Source organism: Callithrix jacchus, chromosome 1 (genome assembly GCF_049354715.1).
Source record: "Callithrix jacchus isolate 240 chromosome 1, calJac240_pri, whole genome shotgun sequence".
NCBI lineage: Eukaryota > Metazoa > Chordata > Mammalia > Primates > Cebidae > Callithrix > Callithrix jacchus.
The window spans coordinates 95419095-95438564 of NC_133502.1; the positions used below are offsets into that span (position 1 = coordinate 95419095).

At 42.4% G+C, this 19470-nt stretch overlaps 1 protein-coding gene and 1 non-coding gene across 6 annotated transcripts in view; one reads left to right on the plus strand and one right to left on the minus strand.

Moving 5' to 3' along the window:
• Positions 1-19470, plus strand: part of APBA1 (amyloid beta precursor protein binding family A member 1) — a 229307-nt gene that overhangs the window by 155109 nt on the left and 54728 nt on the right. The gene's annotated exons all lie outside the window — the stretch shown is intronic.
• On the minus strand, positions 123-229 carry LOC118148037 (U6 spliceosomal RNA). Its single transcript, XR_004734781.1, has one exon. It is a non-coding gene; the product is annotated as a U6 spliceosomal RNA (small nuclear RNA).

A 19470-nucleotide genomic window follows, 5' to 3' on the forward strand; every position in this document is an offset into this window, starting at 1 on the left:
GGAAGGAGACAGTTTATTGGAAAGGATTATTGCAAAGGAGAGAAAAGGTGCAGTTTCATTATAGAGAGGAAGGACTGTTGCCATAGGAGAACTTCTGACCTTAAGATCTTTTTTTTTTTTTTTTAAATATGGAACGCTTCACGAATTTGCGTGTCATCCTTGCGCAGGGGCCATGCTAATCTTCTCTGTATCGTTCCAATTCTAGTATATGTGCTGCCGAAGCGAGCGCTGACCTTAAGATCTTTTAGGGTCTCTAGAGTTAGGCATAAGGTGGGGTTTGTTTTATAGGTAGGAGTAGCCAAGTAGAACAGGGTGTGTCAAAGTGGCATGAAAAGGGTGGGAGGTGAATGTGCTGTGGATCAGAGACTGTTTTCTACCTGAGACCAGCGTTTTCTCAGGAGCGATTGTATGCTGGCCAGTCCACGCACTGGGGAAGGAGAGAAATGTAACCAAAGTTTGGCTAGCAAACCGTTCAACTGATCATTTGTGAAGAACGAATGGGAAGGTAGAGGGTCTGCGTTTGGCCTTGTCATAGGTAAACAAGAGGAGCATTCCTACTCTAAGTCAGAGGGGAAGGAATTTCCCAGAACACAAAAGGATGGGGGTATTTCTTCATTTCGTTTTTCTGGTTCTCAGCTAAAGTTCAACATTGTCACTGACAGTTCCCATGTGATGCTGCTGGTCCCAGGACCACAATTTGAGAACTGCCTTAAATCAATCCTTTGATGATTTGGGATGGGTGGTGTACCCTCTTTAGAGGAAATCAAGGAAGTCTTTCTGAGCCTTTTCATGACTGGTTTCTGCGGTCTGTTTGTTTGTTTATTTGGAGATGGAGTCTTGCTCTGTCACCCAGGCTGGAGTGCATTGATGTGATCTTAGCTCATTGCAACCTCGGCCTCCCAAGTTCAAGCAATTCTACCTCAGCCTCCCAAGTGGCTGGGCTTATAGGTGCGCACCACCTCACCTGGCTAATTTTTGCATTTTTTAGTAGAGGGGTTTTCACCATGTTGGCCAGGCTGGTCTCCAACTCCCGGCCTCACATGACCCACTCACCTCGGCCTCCCAAAGTGCTTGGATTACAGGTGTGAGCCACAGCACCTGGCCAGTTTCAGCAGCTTTTTTTGTTTTGGTTTGGCTTTTTGAGACAGTTTCACTTTTTTTGCCCAGGCTGGAGTGCGGTGGAGCCATCTTGGCTCACTGCAACCTCTGCCTCCTGGGTTCAAGTGATTCTCCTGCCTCAGCCTCCTGAGTAGCTGGGATTACAGGCACACACCACCATGCCTGGCTAATTTTGTATTTTTAATAGAAATGGGGTTTCACCATGTTGGCCAAGCAGGTCTTGAACTCCTGACCTCAGGTGATCCACCTGCCTTGGCTTCCCAAAGTGCTGGGATTACAGGTATGAGACACAACACCCGGACTCTGCAGTTTTTTCATCCACCCTATACCTCATTATAGGCTTCAGTAGGTGCATAATTTTCATATCTGGTGGTATCAGGGCATCCTTCCCGGTTCACAAAAGATGTGTATTTTATTTTAAACCAAATTCTGTTTCATTGTGAAGAGCTACACAAAGAAATTGATAACACCATTGACATTTTCCATTTTTGAAATACCTAAGAAATGTGATAACGTGGCAGGCTTAGGTATCCCAATCTATTCAGAATATATCAGGAAGGCTAACCTTTGCTCTGACTCATTTGCTATAAAGATTCTTTCTGCTTCTACTCTCCCTTTCCATGCTCTTGAATAATTTTTAAGCATTTCATTTAAAAACGAATCTTGGGGCTCAAGCCTGTAATCCCAGCACTTTGGGAGGCCGAGGCGAGTGGATCATGAGGTCAAGAGATCGAGACCATCCTGGTAAACATGGTGAAACCCCGTCTCTACTAAAAATGCAAAAAATTAGCTGGGCATGGTGGTGCGTGCCTGTAATCCCAACTACTCAGGAGGCTGAGGCAGGAGAATTGCCTGAACCCAGGAGGCGGAGGTTGCGGTGAGCCGAGATCGCGCCATTGCACTCCAGCCTGGGTAACGAGCGAAACTCTGTCTCAAAAAAAAAAAAAGAGAATCTTGGAGTAAGATAAGGGTCAAGTCAAGAGCTTACATTCAATTTCATTTAATTCTCCATTTTATGATTACACCAGGCTGTTTCTCAATATATATCCTTGGCATGAGAAACCATTATTGTAAAGTATTTGTTCATTTTGCTTACACATAAAGAGCCATGCAGGTCAGAGTGGTAGCATTCACCTCCTTTTTAAGGAATAGTCAGCATTTGCTGTTAGTGGATTAGGAAGGGTTGGAAACCAGTAGGGAAGGAACTTCATTCTCCCCAGCAAGGGGGCAGCATTGGGTCAGTGAGTTCAGACATGTCCTCTCTCTGTTTTCTAGGCTTCTGATTTGGTGAAAAACAGGTGTACTCACATGTAGAATTCTCCTTGACCTCCAGCTGTCTCCAGATTCCTCTCAGCTAGGAGGGATTGCAGCAAGCATTTTGCAAATGGGGTGGAAATAGAGAAGGTTTTCAAAAGTAGGGAGTTGGCAAAAGGCTAACTTCTGTATCCTTTTAGAAACCTGAAAAGCCGCCGAAGGAAAAAGCTGCAGGCACAATTGGTCCAGATGCTGGCCTCTTCCTTCAGCTTTTTCCAGTGCGCCAGCTCCTTAAAATGACCTGCTTAAACAATTGCCACTGCAGCCTCATGTTGAGTCCACAGCACAGCCTACAGTAGGGCTAGGGGCTGGCTTTTATTCATTTGAACTAGAAGAGCTTAACTCTCTTGCATGCTGTTTCATTCAAAAGGTAGAATTAATTATAGAACATTGTATGATGCTTTAGGAACCCACCATGTCAGAAATTCAACTTGCTGCTAAGAAATCACTATGGATCACTGGATTATGAATAGTTAATATAAAGCAAAACTGAAAGCTTTTGCTTTAAAGTATTCCAGCAGTCCTTTTAAAGCTCTTTGTGGATTGTATTTCATCTGTCATGCCATGTTTATAGGAAGGACCTTCCTTTGCTATCTCTTTAATGGTATTATAAGAATATAATGATATTATATTCTGTTGATTTCCATCTCAGCATCAAAAAATATTTACTGAGCACTCATTCTCCATGTATGCGGTTAAAGAAAATGGAAAGGTATTTTAAAGCCATGTGGTCCGAAGTCTGTACTGCCCTTCCCTTCTAAACCACGATACCTGATGTGGGGCTCAGTGATCTGGTTTTTTGTTTTACTTTATTTTGTTTTGTAAACTTTCCCTGAGATTTATAGACATGTGAAAGACTGAGAACTACTGATTTAAAGGAAAAAAAATGTATTATCTGGGTACTTTCCCCATATAAGTGCTGTGGATTTAATATTTAACTAAATCTTTTATTAGTACAGATATGGTTTTAAGAAAAAGAGCTATTTCACTGTAATTATAGTCAGCAGACCTGGAGAAATGGTATTCTTTCTTTTTTTTTTTTTTCTTTTTTGAGACGGAGTTTCGCTCTTGTTACCCAGGCTGGAGTGCAATGGTGTGATCTCGGCTCACTGCAACCTCCGCCTCCTGGGTTCAGGCAATTCTCCTGCCTCAGCCTCCCGAGTAGCTGGGATTACAGGCACGCGCCACCATGCCCAGCTAATTTTTTGTATTTTTAGTAGAGACGGGGTTTCACCATGTTTACCAGGATGGTCTCGATCTCTTGACCTCGTGATCCACCCGCCTCGGCCTCCCAAAGTGCTGGGATTACAGGCTTGAGCCACCGCCCCCGGCCAAGAAATGGTATTCTTATAAAAGCAGTATTTTTAGTATTCGGATTCTCAAAATGGCAAGATCAGAAACTAAAATAAAGCAAATAAAAGGAAACAAAAAACAACCTATATTACCATTTGTCAGCCATCATTGCTAATGGCTAAATCTGCTTTTAAAGTGCTTTTAATTCCCCCAGAATTTAAGCACTTTTTACTTGGAGCAAACTGGCATTTGTTTGCTGGTGGGTTGTATAGAAAAAGAAAACGTGATTGCTAACCTGTAAGAATTTACTGAATACATCTATTACATGCTCAGCACTGTGAGAAAATAACTGTGTTCTAAAAAAATGTTTTAAATACATATATGCTTTTCTTCTAGTAAAGAGTTTTACTTTTCCAAGCATATACTTCAGAACTATCTCCCAATCCCCTTCTTGAAAAATACTGATAATGAAAACCTGTCCTCTTTCTTTTCTCTTTTTGTTTTTTTTGTTTGTTTGTTTTGAGATGGTGTCTTACTCTATTGTCCAGGCTGGAGTACAGTGGCACAATCTTGGCTCTACGCAACCTCTGCCTCCCAGGTTCAAGTGATTCTCCTGTCTCAGCCTCCCAAGTAGCGGGGACTATAGGCGCATGCCACCATGCCTTATTTTTGTATTTTTTAGTAGAGATGGGGTTTTTCTCATGTTGTCCAGGCTGGTCTTGAACTCCTGACCTCAGGTGATCCACCTGGCTCCCAAAATACAGGAATTACAGGCATGAGCCACCATGCCTGGCCTGAATACCAGTTTCAAAAAGCCACAGCCTACTGATCTGTCTTTAGGCAACAGAATCATTCAAAAACAAAATTACAGTAGACTCAGGGAGATTGATGTTAGCAAACATGCAGTGTAAATTGGAGGGTTTTAGCTACTTTAAGTGGTGTGGTATACAGCTTGAAATGGTGTTTATCTCTGCTGCCTCCTAGAATTCCAGTAAAATAATAAAAAGCACAAAGGCTGACAGAGAACACAACAACAGATGAGTGCAACAAAATCTGGCAACATCCAAGTGGTAACTGGCTATGATGGGGGATTAGTGTGCCCCAGCATTTCCAGCTCTCTTATTTTTTCAAACACAGAGAGAGCACTTCCTCATCCCCTAGAAGTTAGGCATGGCCAGGGAAATGTGAGCCCTGAATTGTATTGCTTCCAAGTGGGAGCAGCTAAGGTCATGCTTTCTTCCCCAGTGGAAACAAACCTCAAAGCTTCATGTTAAGGGGGCAGCCTCACAAGATGGCTGTGTCTCTGTCAGCACAGGTCTCAAAAAACACATTGGGCAGGGCTGGGACATGTACTGAGAGAGAGGAATCAACCTTTATCGTTTTTAGCCACAGAGATTTTGGGGTGATTCGTTATCACCACATAGCCTGGTCCATCCTGACTAACAAAGTGATGAGGTTTCTATTTTCTCTCTTCTGCCAAGTGTTTGTGAGGATGTATGAGGTAAACCCCCAAAAAAAGGCTCAGGAATTTGAGACACCGGGTACCTCAGGTGGCATAAGTATGAGGGATATGGCTGAAGAAAGAAGAGGATTATTTGGAAGCCTGTCACAGGAGACGTTAAACTTCCTGATGCCTTCTCCAGCCTGTGAAACCAGGCGATTCCTTCTCTCTCCAGAAGTCGGGAGGCTTCTGTAAGGAATGGATTAAGCAGAGAAGCACTGGAATTAGGGACATGGCAGCTGTTGGAAATGGAAACAAGGCATCTTAGGGAACATAGGGCCCTCTAAGAAGTGAGACTTGAGAAAACCTTAGAACTCTTAGTTGTCAGGCTTAGAATCCAACGCACTTGGGACCCCTAGTCCCTAGCAGATAAGCATATTCTTCTCTGAAAAGGCCCAAGAGAAAATACTACAGATACTAATTTTAGAGGGGGTTCCCAGTACAACACCTGGCTTTCCACCTGATCACCCCATAGTGATGGCTCCTGTATCATGATTACATGATCTTCCAATAGGCTTTTTGGGGATTTACTCTTAAATATGAGTGAACAGCCAAGGATCACCAGACATTTAAAGAACATTTCTAACATGAAAGACAAAGACATAGAGCAAATGGAAAGTCACTTGGACAAATCAAGGCAGCAAAATTGAGGAAATCTTCAAAACAATAGGACAATTATGGCAAAAGGATGGAAAGTAGTAGAAACAAAGATAAAATGGAAGGGGAAATTATGAAAGACCATGTGCTGGAGCCAAAGGACACACGACCTTCCAGATTAAAAGAGTCTACTGAGTACCTGTGTAGAATAATGAAGTAGAAAAGACCCACAGAAGTTTCAGAACAAGAGGGAGAAGGAGGAGATTGTACAGACTTTCAGAGAAATAAAAACAAGGAACAAATGATCAGGAAACACAATGATGTTGGACTTGTCACAAGCAACACTGGAAGCTGGGGGGCCTACAGCCAGTCTATCTTCAATTCAGTGTGAATGTACAATAAAGATGTTTTCAGACAAGCAGTGTCCCAGAAAATTTACCTTGCATGGACCCATTCTTAGGAAACTACTGGAGGATTGATCTTCTTGCATGGAAGTATAAACCAAGAAAAAGGTGCAAAATCCAGGAAACAGGAGACCCAACCCGGGAATGCAGCAGAGAGAATCCCCAGGTGATGGGAAAGGAAATCCAAGGATCATAACAGTGCAGAAGTCCAGCCACCAATCCTGTGTGGCCTTCTGCTCAAAGGGCTCGAGTTAGGTAGTCTTTAGAAAGAGTGGAACTGAGAGATTTCCTGATAAATTTGTACCACCAGGAGTTTTAGATGATTTTAGGAGAGTTTGGCATCAATTATTGGACAGTCCATAGAAGACTAAGCAAATGGAAAAACAATTCCATTATTTCCCTCAGTAAAAGAAATTGTTATATTGGCAAGAAATGCAATAACAATATGCATTGTAGCTCAGCAGAGAAGAGTATAGTCTTCAGAATACAAGCACTGAATATTGATTAACCAGAAATTGTAATATTGAGAGGATTAGGGTGCATGTAATATGAAAGAGGTAGATCTTAATTATTTATAGTAGAGCCAGGAAGCAATATCTAAAATTGAAAAACCAAGGTGAGGCAGTATGAACATGCTATTGATGAATATGGAAATACACACCTGGGGGAAAATGTTAGAAGAGTTGGGAGCAGGACCCTGGAGTGGGTGGGACAGGGAAGACTTTGATTTTTGCCATAAACTTCATTATATTGTTTGACTTTTAAAACTAGATTCATGTATTTCTTTGCTTTAAATGAAAAATGTGCAAGAGTAGAAAGCATCCTTCAGAGATGACTTACGGCACAAAGGAACCATCTCATTGTTACTGCTTTCCTGGAAACACAGAGAAAGGCAAACACTTCTGTACATTTTGTACACAATTTCTAAGAAATGACTGCTTTATTAACTATGTTATATGGTAAGACGAGTGCACTAAGTCTTTAATTTCCTGCAATGTTTGTGTTAAGCACACACGCTTGCATTTGGCTTACGTGACACACATAAGAGTAAAGAAATAAAAAGTAGGTCAAGGTGGGGGCTGTACTACTTAAGGTGAAGAGCACTAATTGGCAAGTGAATTTACACCTTGACAATGAAAAACCTGAAGACTTCAGGAGCTGTGGGCTTGATAGTGTGCTTAGTTTGGAAAGCACAGAACATTTGTGGGAAGTATAGCAGCAAGAATACTAACTGTAGTGGGAGTGATGCTTGCTGAGGTGAAGTGTGGATGCATTCATTTCTCCTCGGGTTTGTATACTTATGTAGGTTAATGGGCTTTACTTCAAAAATGAAATGTTTTTGAGATGCCTTCTTTTACCAGGGTGAATTTAATGGACCATTCTGCAACTTAGGATCCGCAGTAAAGTGTCATATCCGTCAGTGGGCAATAATGCTCTTAGTGAGAGACCTTAGTTGTCAATAACAACAACAACAAAATGAGGCCTTTTTCTATGAACTGTGAGGACCTACTGCAACTGGAGTAATTTTTCTAAAGATGTCATGTATATATGATCTTATACATGATCATATATATATGCTAAAGACAGTATATATGATCTTACTGGTACACCTTTAAAATGAAAAGGCTTCACCTTACAATCTCATTTGAAGATCAAATGATTCGTTTCAACCAAGAAGAAAACAAAAGGAGATGGGAGAATGTTTGTTTTCATACCACCTAGATTTGAAATATTGCCTCTGATTATTTTAACTCATCTTTAGAGTCTCACCAGTCAGTCCAGCTCTAGGCAAGATGTGTTGCCTGGCAGGTGTCTCCCCCACTGATATCGAATCGTCACCATCTAGAAGTCACCAGAGCAAAACTTGTCCAGTGATCTGCACACCAGAAGGCAAATTCTTCAGTTACTTTGTGCTCTCTGGAATAAAAGAAAATGATGGATAAGACTGATCTTTTTTAATCCTCTGGGCCCCGATTTTTACTTTTTGCTGACCCCTCTCCCAAGGGGAATCTTTCTCAACTTTTTTAATGTATTGTCTCACCCGACAGTATATATGTGAAACTGTGCCAAGAAGTGATGGGACAAACAACAGCAAAAGGAATGAATGATTTAGCCCGAGAGAATTTTGTTGTCAGTTTCCAGTCAGAGTTGCATCTCATAGGGCCACAGTCAAGTGTCTGACATGCTTACTGAATAAGTGTATGCTCAATAAACTGCCCAGTAGTCTTTAGAAAAGTTGCGTCCCCTACCCCAACTATGCACTCTCCATGTATTCTTTAGACAGAATCTCACTCTATGACCCAGGCTGGAGTGCAAGGACACAATCCTAGCTCACTGCAGCCTCACACTCCTGGGCTCCAGCAATCCTCCTGCCTCAACCTACCTAGTAGCTAGTACTACAGGTGCATGCCATCGTGCCCAGCTAATTTGTGTGTGTGTGTGTGTGTGTGTGTGTGTGTGTGTGTGTTTTATTTTTTGTAAAGACAGGGTCTTTTTATGTTGCTCAGGCTGGTCTCAAACTCCTGGCCTCAAGCATTGGCCTCCCAAAATGTCATATTACAGGCATAAGCCACCATGCCCAGCCACTCTCATATTTTCTGTGATAAATGTACTGGGGCTGTATTGGAGAGGAAAGGAAGGTGCTGGGAGAGGAACAGATATATCACAGATAATTGCATTTCAAGTATAACCCAGTTACATCCTGGAGCCCTAGTAGTCCTGGGAGTTATGAACTGTGATTTGAATATAAACATGATTATCTTTAAAATGAAAAATACTCCCATTACAAGTGTAAGTGGCAACATATTCTGAGTCCAAAAATGTGGTTTCTCAATCCACTTGTTTTGAAACAGTCTTCGCTGACTGCTTTCTTGAGGGCAGCCATGAGAGAGGATTTTTGTTTCAACAAAGGTCACTTCATTCCCCTGAAAAGTTCCACATGCGGTTTTTCTCCTTTTGTTTCTCATATTGAGACAACAGACATTCAACTTGACATGCTTAGCTGACCTTTTGGTCAGATCCTGCCCAAGGGACATCAGAAAGTAAGTAAATAAGCCTGGTAGTGGATTGAAGGAGATTTAGAGCCAGTCTGGACATTTTGGCTCCAGTTTACCCAGAAGGAATAGCTGAAAATAGGCTTATTGTGACACAGGAGAATTATGAAATGTGATTTGGCTATAAACATGATCATCTATAAAATGAAAAATGCTACATGTCTTTATGCTTATCTGGACTGGCCTCTTCCCCACACTTGTAATCATACAGATCTTGCCTCTATCCAGGTCACATTCCCATTAACTAAAGTCAGGGCTTTGCCCTTTAAACATAGATTTCAAGGCCCCAGACTTCTTGATTAGAGCCTCTGGAGGTTGGGTCGTGGCATGGGTATTAATGAGATTCAGTCAAAATTGGTAAACACTGGCTTAGACTCTGGACCAGAGTTTAACACTGAATTCTTTAGGATCTCATTTTCCACTTTTCTCGTATGCATTAACCTGTTGCCTCTGTCATTCACTGTCAGTGTCTCATCCTTCTCCTGTATCTCTCTCGGAGCAAGACACAAAGATGCGCTGCTCAGAGTGTCCATCATATGTAATCTTTTGTCTTACAGTTGATCTGCTGCAGTTACCTGGAGTTGGTCACCTGCTTTCCTCCCAGCCTTCAATTTCCTCATCAGTAAAATGAGTTAATCAGATTTATGTCCCCGGGTAGTTGTGAGAGAAAATGGTTTTGCAGATATTGAGTCCTCTATGGAAACGTGAAATAAGAATCACAAGTTTGATTTGTCAATTACATTTGGAAGTCAACGCTCACTTAACACTGGGGTTGGTCACTGGCGAACTGAATTAGGGAACTGGGCTTTAGCAGCCCTTCCTCACCCTCTCTGGGCTGGTGTTTCCTTTCTGCTGTCCTCAGCACTCAGATCCCCCACTGGGCTGCCCCTCTGGTCAGGCACTCAGGTGACCCTAGTTCTCGGCTTCCACCTTAAGCAGTATTATACCCTCAGCCTTTTCTTCCAGGGTTGGTCTGATTAAGTCAAACTAAACTGCTAATTAGTGATAGTGGCAACATGCTCCACCCCTGCAGATAACATTTACCTTTTATTGGCATTTTATTTCTTATTCTGGCGACTAATGGAGAAAGTATTTTGAAGCAGGAAACAATTTCACCACTAGCGTTTCTTAATCAGAAACCAGCCACTCTCTTGCTGAGACAGAGGTATTGTAAAAATCCTGGGAATCGAGGGCTTGGCATGAATACCTGCCCTGATCATGTGTACTTTTGCATCCACCTTTTTAAAAAAAAAAAGCTTTGAGAAAAATTATGTAATGAGGGTAGAGGAGCACCAAGGCCTCATCTGGACCCTTGATTTCCTTAATGATACCCCGTCTCTGCCCTGAATTCAGCATGCCACCAACATGGATTTTTTTTTGACCGTTGCTAGGAGACTACTGACCAAGGTCAAGTATATGTGCTAATTCATTGAGACTTGTTAGCAGCATCTTATCCTGTTGACCTTGCTGTTACGTTGTCAAGCTTACAAGGGCAAGTGAAAAGAACTGTCTTGCTGCCAAAGCAAGACAATTATGATGCCGTATTTTGTGAAGGATTCTTGTTAAGACATTCCTCTTGCTCCTGACACCTTGCAGAGTTCTGGTCAGACTAAACTTTTCCAGGATCTGGTTAGCAAGGGATGAAGTTTAAATGGGACCTGAAATCCAGAAGACTGAATTTAGGATGAATAAGTGTTGAGTTGGAGCCCTACTTCCCCAGGGGGATTGATTCCTGGATGGAATGTGATATATTCTTAGGGAGGGCAAGGGTGGTTCTAGGATAGTTAGCCCCAGTCTGTCTCCACAGTTCTGTCCTCTTAACAGAGGCTCTTCAGGTACAGAATATACAATCTAAGCTAGTCTTTTGTCAAGCCCCAAGCCAGACCTTCGAGTGTCCTCTGCTCTTGAGTCTTTCATCTGATCCTTATTTGGTATCTTAATTATCTGTTGCTGTCTAACAAATTGCCCCAAAACTTAGTGGCATAAAACAACTCTCCTTGATTATCTCACAGTTTCTCTCCATTAAGGTCTCTTGGAGGCTGCCGTCAGGGAGTCACGTGGCCTGCAGTTATCTCAAGCTCATGTGCTTGTGGTCAGGTTTTAGCTCCTCATGGGCAGTGGGACTGAGGGTCTTAGTTCCCAGTTGACTGTTAGCCAGAGGCATCCTTAGTTCTCTGCCATGTGGGCTCTCTGACACTTGGCATCTTGCTTCATAAAGTATGCAGGATGAGAAGGTCATGGAGTCTGATAGCAAGATGGAAGTCATAGTTTTTTGTAACCCAGTCACAGGGTGATATGCTGTCACCTTTGCTGTATTGTATTGCTTGCAGTAAGTTACTAAGCTGTGCTCCCTCCCCAGGGAGGAGATTACACAAGAGGCTGAATACTAGGAGATGGAGATGATTAGGAGCCATCTGAGAAGCCTGCCTACCATGTTTGGTATCTGTTGTTGTCACATGCCAGCAAAGAGCTGCTGGGCTTCAAATTTAGGGCAGAGCAGCTGCTGGCCTTGTCCTCCCCAGCTGACCTTGTCAGCCATTCCCAACTTCTGGGCCGTGTTTGTTTTGTTGTCTGGCTGAGAGGAGGCAGATCTGCAGATTCCAAAGTGACCGATGGACAATGAAACTGAAGTGGTGTGAAAGGGAAGGTGTGTGAGAGCAAGCACGGAGATGAGGCAGGGGCCACGTCAGAGAAAGCTGGGACTAGGGAGGGCTGGGAAAATGGAAAAGAGGAGGTGTTGTTCTGAAGAAACAGCAGGGCCATGGTGGACTGCTCAGAAGGAGAAGGATTTTAACTTTATGCCCAAGGGACTGCCATTGTCAAAAGAATTTGCTGTAAAGACCCTCTTATAAGGCAGAGCTTTCAACCAGTGTGCTGATGATCCTCCTGGACTCTGGGGATGCGGGGTGACCTGGGCCACCAGGCACATTGTCTTCAACCCTTGTGCAGCCTCATCATGGCCTCCAGGTCCTCTCCATGTGACCCAGTATATCGTACATGTATAAACATTTCCCTGTGTGCCATGGTGCAAAAAGTTTGGGAAGCACAGAGTTAAGTGGCCTTGCTGGTGCTGAAGGAGCCATGCAGGAGAGAGCAGGCCTTGAGACTGGCCAGCATCTGGGTGCTTTGTTTCTCCCTTGCATGTGGCACGTGGATCCTCATGCTTCCATCTTAACCGTCTTTGCACTGCTGGGGGAAGATTTCCATCACAGGTGTTATCCATTATTGATGAGGGATGGAGAAGGCGGTGATGAATAATTAAATAGGTTTCAGGTGCAGAATGAACATGAAAGGGAAGAAAGAATGAAAACAAAAGAGCCAGGGAAAGAATTCTAAGTTCTTTTGTGCCAATAGGACACTGGATAGATGCTTTCTATAACTTTCCAGAAGACCTGGCAGTTTTCTTGGAGTCTGACTAGTGACTTACATGTGCTGGTCATTTCTGAGTAATAACTGAAAAAGTTGCAAGCTTTTCACAGCAGCAGTGAACACTCTAAGCAGCTTCACCCACCCTGTTCTGAGCAGTTCATAAATGGAAACCAGTGCAATTTTCAATTGTGATAATGGGGGAAACAGCTGCACCATGGGCTAGAGAGAGTTAAATGGTAGGGAGTATTCAGTCTGGACTCTTGAGAATCAACACCCCAAGATTTTCTCTTTTTAAATAATTAATAGAAAGAGGAAAGTATTTTGAGAGATGCCCAGAGCTGTGAAGTAGGAAGAGATACCTCCTGCAGTGCTCACCATTTAGAAAGGGCTTTCTGGAATGGTGGCTAACAGCTATGGGACTTGCATCCCACTGATCTGGATTAGAGTAGGTGCAATCAGACTGCCAGGAATAGTGGTCAGAAATGCCAGAACAATGAAGAGGGAGAGGGCAGTGCCCAAGGACACCCTCTCTCTGGCCTTGTTTCTCACTTTGGCCTGCAGAGCTTGTCCACAGCACAGGAAACTGTCAACTAGTGTGGGAGGATTTGCCAGCTGTGGATTGCTCACAGGCCCTTTATGTCTCTTTTTTCTACCCTTTGGTCCTGTCATAGCACATTAACCAAACAGGTAGGCTCACAGAAAGACCTGCCAGCATGCCTGGTAAAGGATTTGATGAGAAAGAAGGCTAAAGTCATCTATTCAGATGAGTGTTTTTTATTCATCCACATCCTTCCCCATCGCCACAGATCAGTGAGAGGCTGGTTACCTCTGGGGGTGTCTCTCTGTGGAGGTCTGTCTGTCTGCCTCCTGCCTTCAGAACCACACTGTTGCCTCTGTTTCCAAGAGCTCCTCCCTCCAGCTCAGTTCTACCCATGTTTGTCTTGACTTTCCTTTGGTCTAGTCTGGACCAGCATATACAATCCAGCTTTTGAGCCCAGTGTAGGATTATCTGTTGGGTTGGTTCAAACCATGCTGGCCCTGGAGGCAGCTCTCTTCTGTGTTGGTGTCACTGGCTTGCCATACGCCTTATTCAGACTGCAGTATGAGGCTGTCACAGGCTCTTGGTAAAGGTGAAGAGACTTCCTGTGGCCAGAGGTATGGCCCCTGCCTTGCTGCAGTGTCCTCCAGCCTCTTCCCACATTCCCAATTCATCCTGATGGAGGTCCTGAGAGAACCTCTTTTCCCCCGACTCCCACCCCTTCTTTCCACATGAGCTGGATGCTTTTTCACAGGTTCTATAAACGTAGCAGAGTTTGGGGTGTGTGAAAGTTTCTGGTAGCAGTTCAGAGCCGAGTTTATTTTCTCCAGAAATAGTAGGTGCCGCTGCTAGGAGGGATAGGCCAGTCCCTTCTCAGAAACATCAGCTGCTGATGCCCAGCAGTGACGCACGACTGCCTGGGCCATTCAGGCAGTGAGGTGTTAATGCGGAGGGGTCGGACATGCTGGGAGGTGGTAACATCTCCTGTTACCAGTTGCACGATTGACTCGGGCATCTAACACCACGGGAAAAAACTCACCTGAGTACTGAGGTCAGGAGTTAGCCTCAGCTCACAAGTGGAGACTCTAGAGCTGGCCAAACAGCACCTGGAAAGATGGAGAACTTTTGGATGTACCAATTTGAGTGTCATGAAGGAGAGGTAGGTGGATCATAAGGCTTGAAAACCACATTTGCTGCTTTGCTTTTTATTTTCTTCTTCTCATCCTGTCATGTTGTAAGTTGGTCTCTGCATTTCCTTTGATGGCAGGAGTTAGTACAGCAGGAATAAAGATGGGGAGTGTGCATTACCCCAGAAAAGAGGCATGGAATCAGGTTTGCCTGAGGCTTAGAAGTCCAAGAGGGCCAGGACAGAGCAAAGGCTGCTCAACCACTCAGAAGGGGTGCTTGGAAAGGGGTTGTGCTCCTTGCTTTCTCCCCATCGGTGCTGCATTCTGATTCTCCACATTCTAATAAATTAGTCACTTTGGGCACTGTACCTTCAATTCTATGCTCTGTGTTGTGTTTTGTGCTTCTGCAATGCTAATGAAAACAAACAGAGATTAGCACCTTGCATATAGGAACTGCTGTGCTAGTCAGCGAGGTATAGTGGATATAATGTACCCTTGTACAGTGCCTGGCACACATAGTAAGCAGTCTGTAAATGGTCACTATGACTGTTCTTAGCAGGTAATGTGGCTATTTCAGCAAATCCCATTGTGTTCTTAGCTGCATCTCTTAATAGGAATTAAAAGTGGCTTTGGTTTTTTTCTCCCATAGAGCTAAGGGCCAGTGGTCTGGGAATGAGTATGGGAACATCATCAAGGAATGGATGGACTTAAATGTGGAAATGAATAAAAAGACTCCTTCATTTTTCCAAATTGTAATGCATTTCGGTTGTATTCAGTGAGGCTGTTTGAAAGGGGGAAGAGAGAACCTCTGTTTTAGGTCAGCTTTATCAGATGAGAACTTGTGTCACCCTTACACTGATGTAGTAATTGGTTAATTTTTTTGCCTTTAAGAACACGTCTTCAGAAGCTTTCTGAGAGTGAGAAAATGAATTATTTGTGTGGACTCTGGTGACGAGTCACCCTCTGTTGGAGGAGATTGCTGCTGTGCAATGCTCTCTGAGGCTTCGAATAATCCAGGTCATCAACCTATACCTTTAACATCGGTTTAACCAACTTGGAGTTGGGAACAGGAGGGCTTTGCCTGTGGGAAAAGAGAGAACAAAAATGGTTAGAATAGCTGATGGTTATCTCAAAATGTTTCAATGGTATTAATTGAATTCATTATAAATGTGTATATAAAACACTTCATTAAGCCCAGGCTATTATCATTTTAATGACATAATTATGCCCCTACAATGCCATTATAACTTTCTACTTCACCACATTAAAGAAATACAAATGTGCATTGATAATATAGTTTAAATTGAGACTGAATAATTATGGATTTCTTAACCAGTTTCAATTTTTAGAAGCACAAACATTTCTTGGGGCAAGAAAAAAACTAATCATATATTTGGGGTTTTTAAAAATAATTCAAATGTGGAATAAGTTAATCTAAAACACTTGGATCAGTGAGGGAAACAATGTACATTGATGTGAGAAAAGAGAAAAAGCTGGATAAACCAGAAGCATAAGTGCAAAGCTATCTGAGAACAGTGGACCTTGAGAGGTAATGCTGCATGCGTTCAGACCCACTCTGTATATAAACCTATTTTTTGTTTCCTTTTCCTCCAATGCAACAAGATGGTTGTCTATGCATGCTTCCACTCATTCAACCCATTTATTTAACTCCTGCTATATATTTCATGGGGTCTCTGTATGAGGCACTTAGAGAGGAAACCTTTAAGCTAACGATAAATTCTGCCTTTGTGGTGTGTATTAAAATATTGTACTTATAATTATTGTCCTGTAGCATTATATTTTTATAAAATAGAAGGGAGATAGTAAGGCACCATAAGAATGGTGCAGATAAAATGCATGCAGACAGTTCTTACAAGAGGGGGTTTCCTTTCCCTTAAGATAACTGAGTAGCCTGCATGAAAGAAATTCTACTTGAAATGGAGATGGACTGCTGTAGCTTCCTGTATGTGAGGAGTTCAGACAAGAGCATAAAGAAAGACACTGTGCAGAAACGCAGGTGATATGCTGGGAACAGAAAGTAGTTCAGTTTGGATTGGTGAAAGAGAATAGGAAGTAGAAGGGGGAAAATAATAGTAAAAGAATTGAGGCCAACCCTTGGAGTGCCTTAAGTGCTTATGTAAAGAGTCTAGAATTTGTTCTGTAAGCAAAAGAGTGACTAAAGATTTTTTTATTTTATTTTTTTTATTGCATTTTAGGTTTGGGGGTACATGTGCAGAACATGCAAGACAGTTGCATAGGTACACACATGGCAGTGTGTTTTGCTTCCTTTCTCCCCTTCACCCACATTTGGCATTTCTCCCCAGGCTATCCCTCCCCACCTCCCTCTCCCACTGGCCCTCCCCATTTCCCCCCAATAGACCCCAGTGTTTAGTACTCTTTTCTCTGTGTCCATGTGTTCTCATTTTTCATCACCCACCTATGAGTGAGAATATGCGGTGTTTCGTTTTCTGTTCGTGCGTCAGTTTGCTGAGGATGATGTTCTCCAGATTCATCCATGTCTCTACAAATGACACAAACTTATCATTTCTGATTGCTGCATAATATTCCATGGTGTATATGTGCCACATTTTTCCAATCCAGTCTATCATCAATGGGCATTTGGGTTGATTCCAAGTCTTTGCTATTGTAAACAGTGCTGCAATGAACATTCGTGTACATGTGTCCTTATAGTAGAACGACTTATATTCTTTTGGATATATACCCAGTAATGGGATTGCTGGGTCAAATGGAATTTCTATTTCTAAGGCCTTGAGGAATCGCCACACTGTCTTCCACAGTGGTTGAACTAATTTACACTCCCACCAACAGTGTAAAAGTGTTCCTTTTTCTCCACATCCTCTCCAGCATCTGTTGTCTCCAGATTTTTTTAATGATCGCCATTCTAACTGGTGTGAGATGGTATCTCAATGTGGTTTTGATTTGCATCTCTCTGATGACCAGTGACGATGAGCATTTTTTCATATGATTGTTGGCCTCATATATGTCTTCTTTCGTAAAGTGTCTGTTCATATCCTTTGCCCACTTTTGAATGGGCTTGTTTGTTTTTTTCCTGTAAATCTGTTTGAGTTCTTTGCAAAAATTTTTTCCCATTCTGTTGGTTGCCGATTCACTCTATTGACTGTTTCTTTTGCCGTGCAGAAGCTGTGGAGTTTCATTAGGTCCCATTTGTCTATTTTGGCTTTTGTTGCCAATGCTTTTGGTGTTTTGTTCATGAAGTCCTTGCCTACTCCTATGTCCTGGATAGTTTTGCCTAGATTTCCTTCTAGGGTTTTTATTGTGCCAGGTCTTATGTTTAAGTCTTTAATCCATCTGGAGTTAATTTTAGTGTAAGGTGTCAGGAAGGGGTCCAGTTTCTGCTTTCTGCACATGGCTAGCCAGTTTTCCCAACACCATTTGTTGAACAGGGAATCCTTTCCCCATTGCTTGTTTTTGACAGGTTTATCAAAGATTGTATGGTTGTAGATATGTTGTGTTGCCTCTGTTGCCTCTGTTCTGTTCCATTGGTCTATATCTCTGTTTTGGTACCAGTACCATGCTGTTTTGATTACTGTAGCCTTGTAGTATAGTTTGAAATCTGGTAGTGTGATGCCCCCGGCTGTGTTCTTTTTGCTTAGAATTGACTTGGCTATGCGGGCTCTCTTTTGGTTCCATATGAAGTTCGTGGTGGTTTTCTCCAGTTCTGTGAAGAAAGTCAATGGTAGCTTGATGGGGATAGCATTGATTCTGTAAATTACTTTGGGCAGTATAGCCATTTTTACGATATTAATTCTTCCTAACCATGAACATGGAATGTTTCTCCATCTGTTTGTGTCCTCTCTGATTTCGTTGAGCAGTGGTTTATAGTTTTCCTTGAAGAGGTCCCTTACATTCCTTGTGAGTTGTATTCCAAGGTATTTTATTCTTTTTGTAGCAATTGTGAATGGCAGTTCGTTCTTGATTTGGCTTTCTTTAAGTCTGTTATTGGTGTAGAGGAAGGCTTGTGATTTTTGTACATTGATTTTATATCCTGAGACTTTGCTGAAGTTGCTTATTAGTTTCAGGAGTTTTTGGGCTGAGGCGATGGGGTCTTCTAGGTATACTATCATGTCGTCTGCAAATAGAGACAATTTGGCTTCCTCCTTTCCTATTTGAATACCCTTTATTTCTTTTTCTTGCCTGATTGCTATGGCTAGAACTTCCAGTACTATATTGAATAGGAGTGGTGAAAGAGGGCATCCTTGTCTAGTGCCGGATTTCAAAGGGAATGCTTCCAGTTTTTGCCCATTCAGTATGATATTGGCTGTTGGTTTGTCATAAATAGCTTTTATTACTTTGAGATATGTTCCATCGATACCGAGTTTATTGAGGGTTTTTAGCACAAAGGGCTGTTGAATTTTGTCAAATGCCTTCTCTGCATGAATTGAGATAATCATGTGGTTTTTGTTTTTGGTTCTGTTTATGTGGTGAATTACATTTATAGACTTGCGTATGTTGAACCAGCCTTTGCATCCCCGGTATGAATCCTACTTGATCATGATGAATAAGTTTCTTGATTTGCTGTTGCAATCGGCTTGCCAATATTTTATTGAAGATTTTTGCATCTATGTTCATCATGGATATTGGCCTGAAGTTTTCTTTTCTTGTTGGGTCTCTGCTGGGTTTTGGTATCAGGATGATATTGGTCTCATAGAATGATTTGGGAAGGATTCCTTCTTTTTGGATTATTTGGAATAGTTTCAGAAGGAATGGTACCAGCTCCTCTTTGTGTGTCTGGTAGAATTCGGCTGTGAACCCGTCTGGACCTGGGCTTTTTTGTGTGTGGTAGGCTCTTAATTTCTGCCTCGACTTCTGCCCTTGTTATTGGTCTGTTCATAGTTTCAGCTTCCTCCTGGTTTAGGCTTGGGAGGACACAGGAGTCCAGGAATTTATCCATTTCTTCCAGGTTTGCTAGCTTATGTGAGTAGAGTTGTTTGTAATATTCTCTTATGATGGTTTGAATTTCTGTGGAATCTGTGGTGATTTCCCCTTTATCATTTTTTATTGCATCTATTTGGTTGTTCTCTCTTTTCTTTTTAATCAATCTGGCTAGTGGTCTGTCTATTTTGTTGATCTTTTCAAAATACCAGCTCTTGGATTTATTGATTTTTTGGGGGGT